This window comes from Oxyura jamaicensis, chromosome 1 (genome assembly GCF_011077185.1).
Source record: "Oxyura jamaicensis isolate SHBP4307 breed ruddy duck chromosome 1, BPBGC_Ojam_1.0, whole genome shotgun sequence".
NCBI classification, from domain to species: Eukaryota; Metazoa; Chordata; class Aves; order Anseriformes; family Anatidae; genus Oxyura; species Oxyura jamaicensis.
Window position 1 is genome coordinate 6,300,753 of NC_048893.1, and position 6,489 is coordinate 6,307,241.

A 6,489-nucleotide genomic window follows, 5' to 3' on the forward strand; every position below is an offset into this window, starting at 1 on the left:
GCCTTTCTGCCCGGCTCCTGGGGCTGCTCCAGTGCTTTTAAGAGGCCAACAGCAAAGCAGGTCGCAGTGCAGCACCTGGGGAGCTCGGGGTGAGGAAGAAAGCCTGGAAGGGAAATCCTGGTGTAGGGGGAGGAGGAGGAGAGCACTTAGCATTAAAATGTCCATGTGCTCAGAAGTGCTATATGGGTATAGGTTGTTCCTAGCATCCTCTCCTCTGCCTTAACTAACACCGTGAACACGTCACCTGACATGTCTGAGATTATTAAGGGATGTAAAACAACTCCAGCATGGCTCAAAAAAATTATTTTTGTTATTTTTGCACACCTGCTGTTGCTGGTGCTCCTTTTAGAGCACCACTCGTCCAACGTGGGCTTCAGGTCCTGTGCCACTGCTTAGACTAGCTTGTGCCATCGATGTGGCAATCAGTTCACCCTCACTTTCCCTCAAAGTGCTATGCTGTGAGGCAGGTGCAATGGAAAGGTGAGGTTTCTGATGATGGAATTAGCCACCCTTCATCCTTCTCCATTCCCTGGGCTAGGCGTGTTTGTCTCTGACTGGGACAGAGCAAAGCACCGCAGGGAAAACCGGTAACAAATACTTTGCAGCAATATAAACCGAAAGAGCAGCAGCAGGACTGGAAGGAAATTATGCTAAGAATTCGCGTTCTTGTGCCAACCCACTGTATGCCAACACCTGCTCAATTCGTGTAATCCTCTTCTGCATGAGCAATGCAGCCAGGCCCTGCTCCTGAAGATGCACCATCACCACGGCTGTACAGTTCTCCAGGAGAGCACGTCCCCCCGAGCCATCTCATGATGATGAGGTGTACACCACAGCTATGTTAGGAAGCTCATGTCCATTGTGCAACAGGTTGAGCTCGAATCCAAGGTGGTGTCTTGATGAAACAAGAACTCAGCTGTCAACATCCTGAGCTTCAGTATGTTAGTCCTACAGATAAACAGAAACGAAGGCATGGATAGGAAGTGCTTCTGAACTTAACCTGCATCCTAAAACCAAACCTGAATGCCTTCAAAAGTCAGTGGCAAAACTACCATGGATTTAAGCAAAGATGTACCACAGCAGGGTTTGTAGTCCTTTGTGGCAGCTGCCCGGACTGGACTGCGCTCCTGTTTCTTGCTCATGTGGCCAGCAGTCCCACGTATGCTCGGTGCGGTTAGTCACGCCCTTCAGGGACTATGACAGAAGGGAGGGTGTTCACAGAAGTGGGAAAAAACAGGATCAGGCACCCAGAAAAACACTTCTCATATGACAAAACTGTTTTGTGTAGTCAGAGGGAAGCATGCAGGCATGACGAAGGGAAAACAAGCAGCAGCAGTGACAGCACACAGCCCTTTATTGCCAGTAACAGCAGACCTTTGACTCCTGATCTATAGGAAAACTCTTAGTCATAGGTAAACAAAAAGTTAATAAGAGTCTCTCTAAAAGCAAATTCAAGGGAAAGGAAAAAAAAAGCAAGAAGGAAACAGTTTTCTTACAGAAGTTGTAATTACAGCTGCACTGAAGGCTCTATTTATAATTCAGATATATGCCGTAATTACCTTCACAATCCAAACTGAGACAGGAACCCCAATAAATCTTCACCTGTGACAAAATTCAGGTAAGAGACATCAACAAGATAAAGATGAACAATACTACACATGCCAGTTCTGACACAGAGCCCTTGTGATGTAGCTATTTCTTCCCCTGTATATGTTTAACAGCATCTTCTGCAAAGGTGTCTTTTGTGTCTGAAAAAAATAAGAGGAAGGTGTAGTGAGTAATTCTGCTGTACTGCTTTAGGAGCTTGAGAACTAAGTGCTTTTATACATACACAACACACATACGTGCATTTTTAAACAAGAATCAAACCTCAAAGAGCTCATCCCCCTGTGCACTGTTTACAATCATTCCTTTTTACTTACTGCTTCTCTAGTGATGTTGCTGACACTACCAGTGGTGGCACTGGTAATACTGGTTAACATCCAGTAACGCTGGCTTGCACAGTTACTGGACCATGTTACTGCCCACCCTGTTAAATCAAATCCCCCAGTAATTCAGGATACATCACCCACCTTGACACGGGAATGGATGGTTGAGGTGTGACTGCCCTTGATTTGTGCCATCACATACAGCCCATGCCCAAAGCATTTTACACGTGTACTTTAATATAACAAAAGGCTGATTTCAGGCATCGCTGCCACAACTTCATGCTGCAGAAGTGAGAACCACACCGTGACATTAATGGCACGACTGCTGTATTCACACTCTAAAAACTGGGGAAGCGTTTGCTGTTCTGTAACACACGTGGTAGTCTCTCATACATAATATGGTGGTCTGTTCAAATGAAAAAAAATGTCCTTTGTATCTTATTCAATAAATGAAAAAACACTACAGACTGAATCATTTTCATAAGCTTCACTAAAGCACAGACTGAATATCACCAGCCTAGGAAAAGAAAGAAGGAAGAGACTTTCTTTGTTAAGATAACTGATGGCGACTTCCATCTTTTTATTAAAATTAATGGCATTTGACAGTGGCCGTGTCTTTGCAAATTATTTTTACAGCTATGCCTGTCAGTTTACCAAGTTTTATAGAACATTTTTATACAGCTGTTTTGCATTTGGCTTTTAGTTTTAATGTTTTCTGTTCATTAAATCACAGAACTAATAAAAACTAAACGATCAGGATTTCTACAAGCAGCACCGAGATGGTTCTAATGCACAGCATTGTAATTTAATAAGCATCTCAATTGACTATTAAAATCCACATTATGATCAGAACTGCAGTTCCAAAGATGAGGTCTTCTGAAAGCCTAATTTACTGCAGTGGGAAGTGGCAGCTGCTGCAACTCAGCAAAATTATTTTTTTTTAACTTAGATGTCAGGGAAAACGGATGTAAGAGCCACTAGCAAGAACAATAAAATCTACCAACACACAGGTTTGCTTTTCATCATCAGAAGATTCAAGAAGGGCTTGTACAGATATATTAGCAGCAAAAGGGAGATGAAAATTCAGACCCTGTGGGGAACAAATAGAGGGGCCAGCGATGAAGGACACAAAAAAGGTCAAGGGACTTGGCGCCTTCTCTGCCTTGGGAACTGCTGGCATGGTCTCTTCTCTGGCTTCCCAGGTTCCTGAGTCAAGCAGCATGATCCCAGGGCACAAACTACCACTCATGCTGCTTAAGACTGAGTTAGAGACCACTTGAGCAAGGTGGGCATTCTCAGACCTGTGGGACTCACTGCATGGGATGTATCAGCGTGAGCTGGTACATCTGCAAGGCTGCTCCCTCTGCTGTTGCCAGGAAAGGTTCACGGTGACTACAAAAAGGCAAATATCATACCTGTCCTCGCAAAGGGCTAGAAGAGGGATCTGTGTAGTTACAAGCTATGCCCCAGCCTCCAAAAAGATTATGGATTAAGTCCTGCTGGGTTTGCTGTGTCCAGGTACACCAAGGACAAGACAATTGGGAACAACCTGCACGGATTTACCAAAGGCAAATTAGGCCTGGCCAACCTCCTCGCCTTCTGCAGTGGAACAGCTCTGTGGACTAGGGCAGGGCAATGGCCAGTGTCTACTCTGACATTACAAATGTTTTTGCCCTGTTGGGACAGGCAGGCTATAAAAACGGGTGGAACATTGGCTGAACTGCTGCGCTCAGAAGGCCGTGACCAGCAGTGCAAAGTGCAGCTGGCTACAGGCAGCTGTGCAGGAAAAGTCTCAGTGGATGAGATGAAGATGAGCAAGAAGTGTACACCTGCGATCAGAAAGGTTTGGGTTGGGAAGGACCCCTAAAGGTCACCTAGTCCAAACCCCCTGCCATGGGCACGGACATATTTCAGGTTGCTCAGTGGGAAGGGCTAACCGCATGCTGGGCCGCATTAGCAAGATGCCTCCAAAGTGTCACGGGAAGTGATTCCTCCCTTCCAGCAGGCACTTGCAAGATTACATCTGGATGTTGTGTCTAGTTTTGGGCTCCCCAGCAGGAGAGAGGAAAAGACATTGGCATGCTAGCGCTGGTCTAGTGGAGAGCCACCCAATTAGGGGCCTGAAGCAAACAATGCACAAAGAAAGGCTGAGAAAATACTTAGCTGGGAGAAGGCTCCAGGGAGATCCTACAACTGTCTGCAAGTGCCACGTGGGTGCTAAAGAAGACAGCCAAATTCTTTCTGAAGGTTCACAACAAAATTAAGAGGCATAAACTGCAGCAAGGAAAATTCCTGTTAGATAATATGGAGAATATTAGGCCAAATTTCTCAATTAGGCCAAAACCACAATTTCAGGGGTAGCCAAAGATTAGAATAGGGGTATGGAAGGAATGAGCAATGTCCACCATGGAGATATTCAAAACCTGACTCATACAGGCCTCAGAAACCTAGTGTGATTGTCCTTGCTTTGGACCAGGAGCCTGCAAGACATCTGTTCCAGACCAAATTATTTTAAGAGCTCATTTACGGTAGCAGGTGCATCCTGTGGGTGACCTATTGCAATAAGGAGTGTGTATGTGAGCACAAATACACATTTACCTTAGAAATACCAAGACCATTTTTCTGTGGTTACCCTATCTCCCTCTTGGATGGTTAAAGATGTGAAGTAACAGCTTTTTCATACCTTAAAGAGGCAACAGAAAAAAATAAATAAATAAAAAGGAAAAAACAAAACCACACAAAAAAGCAGCCTCTTCCTGCATAGCAGGCTCCTGTACTACCACCTGATCCCTGCAGTTTGTGAGCTGATGTGCAGAACTGCCCTTCACGGAGGTGCTGATCCAACTGAGGTCTCCTCCCTCTCCCACTGACCACCTAACCTGGGACAAATATCCCCAAATTATACGGGGATACATATTACCTTCCCCCCACTTTGAGCACTGGCCAGAGGCTGCAGTCCTATCTCGTGGTCAGAACACAGACACACCTCCGGATGACGACTCCTCCCAACTGCTTGCCAAACATTTAGTGGAAAAAAGTCAATTATCCACCAAACATTGGTTACCGTGCCCACCTACTCACCCTCCAGTCACTCTTTTTTCTGAGTCCTGCCTTGTTCCTGCAGCACTCACGCTAACTCTCGCGTCTCCCAAGTAGAAAACAGTTGGCCAGTCCTCAATTACTAGTAAAACATAACTTCAAAATAATACCTTTAAAAAAATAAATAAAATAAAACCCATTCTGACATTATATACCATCACAGCTATTTTCAAGAGAGTTATTTTACCCCTGCTGCAGGGGAAAACCAAAAAGACAGAGGAAACCAACATATTAAAGAGAGGCTGCAATAGATGTTAGCTTTCTAAGAATCCATGCTACTTATCAATTGTATCGTTCAGGCTAGGGAGCTTTCCAGTTATTAAATTCCTTCTTCTTACTCTCCACTCCTGCCATGGCTTTGCTGGAGTTTTACAAGTAGCGTTCTTATCGAGACAGACTTGTGGACGCTGGTGCAGGCAGACACCTGTGTATGCAAACCAAAGTACGTTACATTTATATAGGTGACTAGACAAAGCTATTAAAAAACACTAGTTGTTGCTTTCTCATGGCTTTTTGATGCCAGCAAAACACTATGCATTAAAAAAATGATTTAAAAAGCTATCTTTGAGTGTTAGAAATATCTGCTGATTGTTTAAAGCCATACAGCTTTGGACTTGCTGGTCCTCTTTGTATATCCTCCTATAGGTTAGGCTTGACCAAAAACGTGGTATTTAGCAAATAAAACTTCTGCACAGATCACTGCACCCACTAGGTGATAAGAGTAGATTACAACTCAACCTTATCACCCCCTCTGAATCCAGCGGCACAGCTGGAAATAACTACCCGCATCAGCTCTGAGCAAGGCAAGCAGCACCTCTGGGCGGCCAGCGCCAGGAAGCCCTTTGGGATGCAGATTGCTGCCATCAGAAACCAACAAGGCATTTCCCCTGGCAGTGCTGCTGCCGGTGGCTGGATTCAGCAGCTCCAAAGGGAAGCTTTCTCTGAACAGCCCGACCAAAAAAAAGGGGGTTTTGCCCTGAAAGCTTTTAGGAACACGACTTACTGTTGTGAATTTTCACTCACCTTGCTGATGGAGCGGCCTTCCTCCAGGCACCCTTAGTCCTGAAAAGAAGCCTTCAAAGCACGCTCGGTAAAAGAGAAGTGTTGGTTTCACACCTGGCTGATGAACTTATTGACAGAACAGCGAACAGCAGCAGCTACAAACCAGAACGTTTCCCTGCATGGTACAAGCTCCTCGCACACATCTAGCACCAGCTGAAAACACAAGCGATCTTTGTAACAAGTGCTTTCACGTACAAGTACCGACAACTTCATACACATTTCACCTAGTTGGTTTTTTTTAAATCTACTGAAGTTATTTATGAAGTGACAGTCTTTTCCTTGACCATAAAGAACAGAAGCCCCACTACACGGTTTTGTATCAGAGTACAGAATGCATTTCACAACATGGCAAGGGAAAAAAAAAAAAAAAAAACCTTAATTCAGGACTTTTTGCATAGAC

General features: G+C 44.7%; 1 long non-coding RNA gene across 3 annotated transcripts; it reads right to left on the minus strand.

Moving 5' to 3' along the window:
• Nucleotides 1-358: 358 nt before the first annotated feature.
• LOC118175096 lies at nt 359-6,150 on the minus strand. 3 transcript variants are annotated; one of them, XR_004754881.1, is made up of 3 exons: nt 4,527-5,940; nt 1,560-1,748; nt 359-948 (listed from the first exon to the last, which is right to left on the minus strand). It is a non-coding gene; the product is annotated as an uncharacterized LOC118175096 (long non-coding RNA). The 3 variants fall into 3 exon arrangements; XR_004754879.1 differs by lacking the exon at nt 359-948 and adding an exon at nt 6,051-6,150 and having other exon boundaries at nt 1,337-1,748; nt 4,527-5,451; XR_004754874.1 differs by lacking the exon at nt 359-948 and having other exon boundaries at nt 1,337-1,748.
• Between the last annotated feature and the right edge of the window lie 339 nt (nt 6,151-6,489).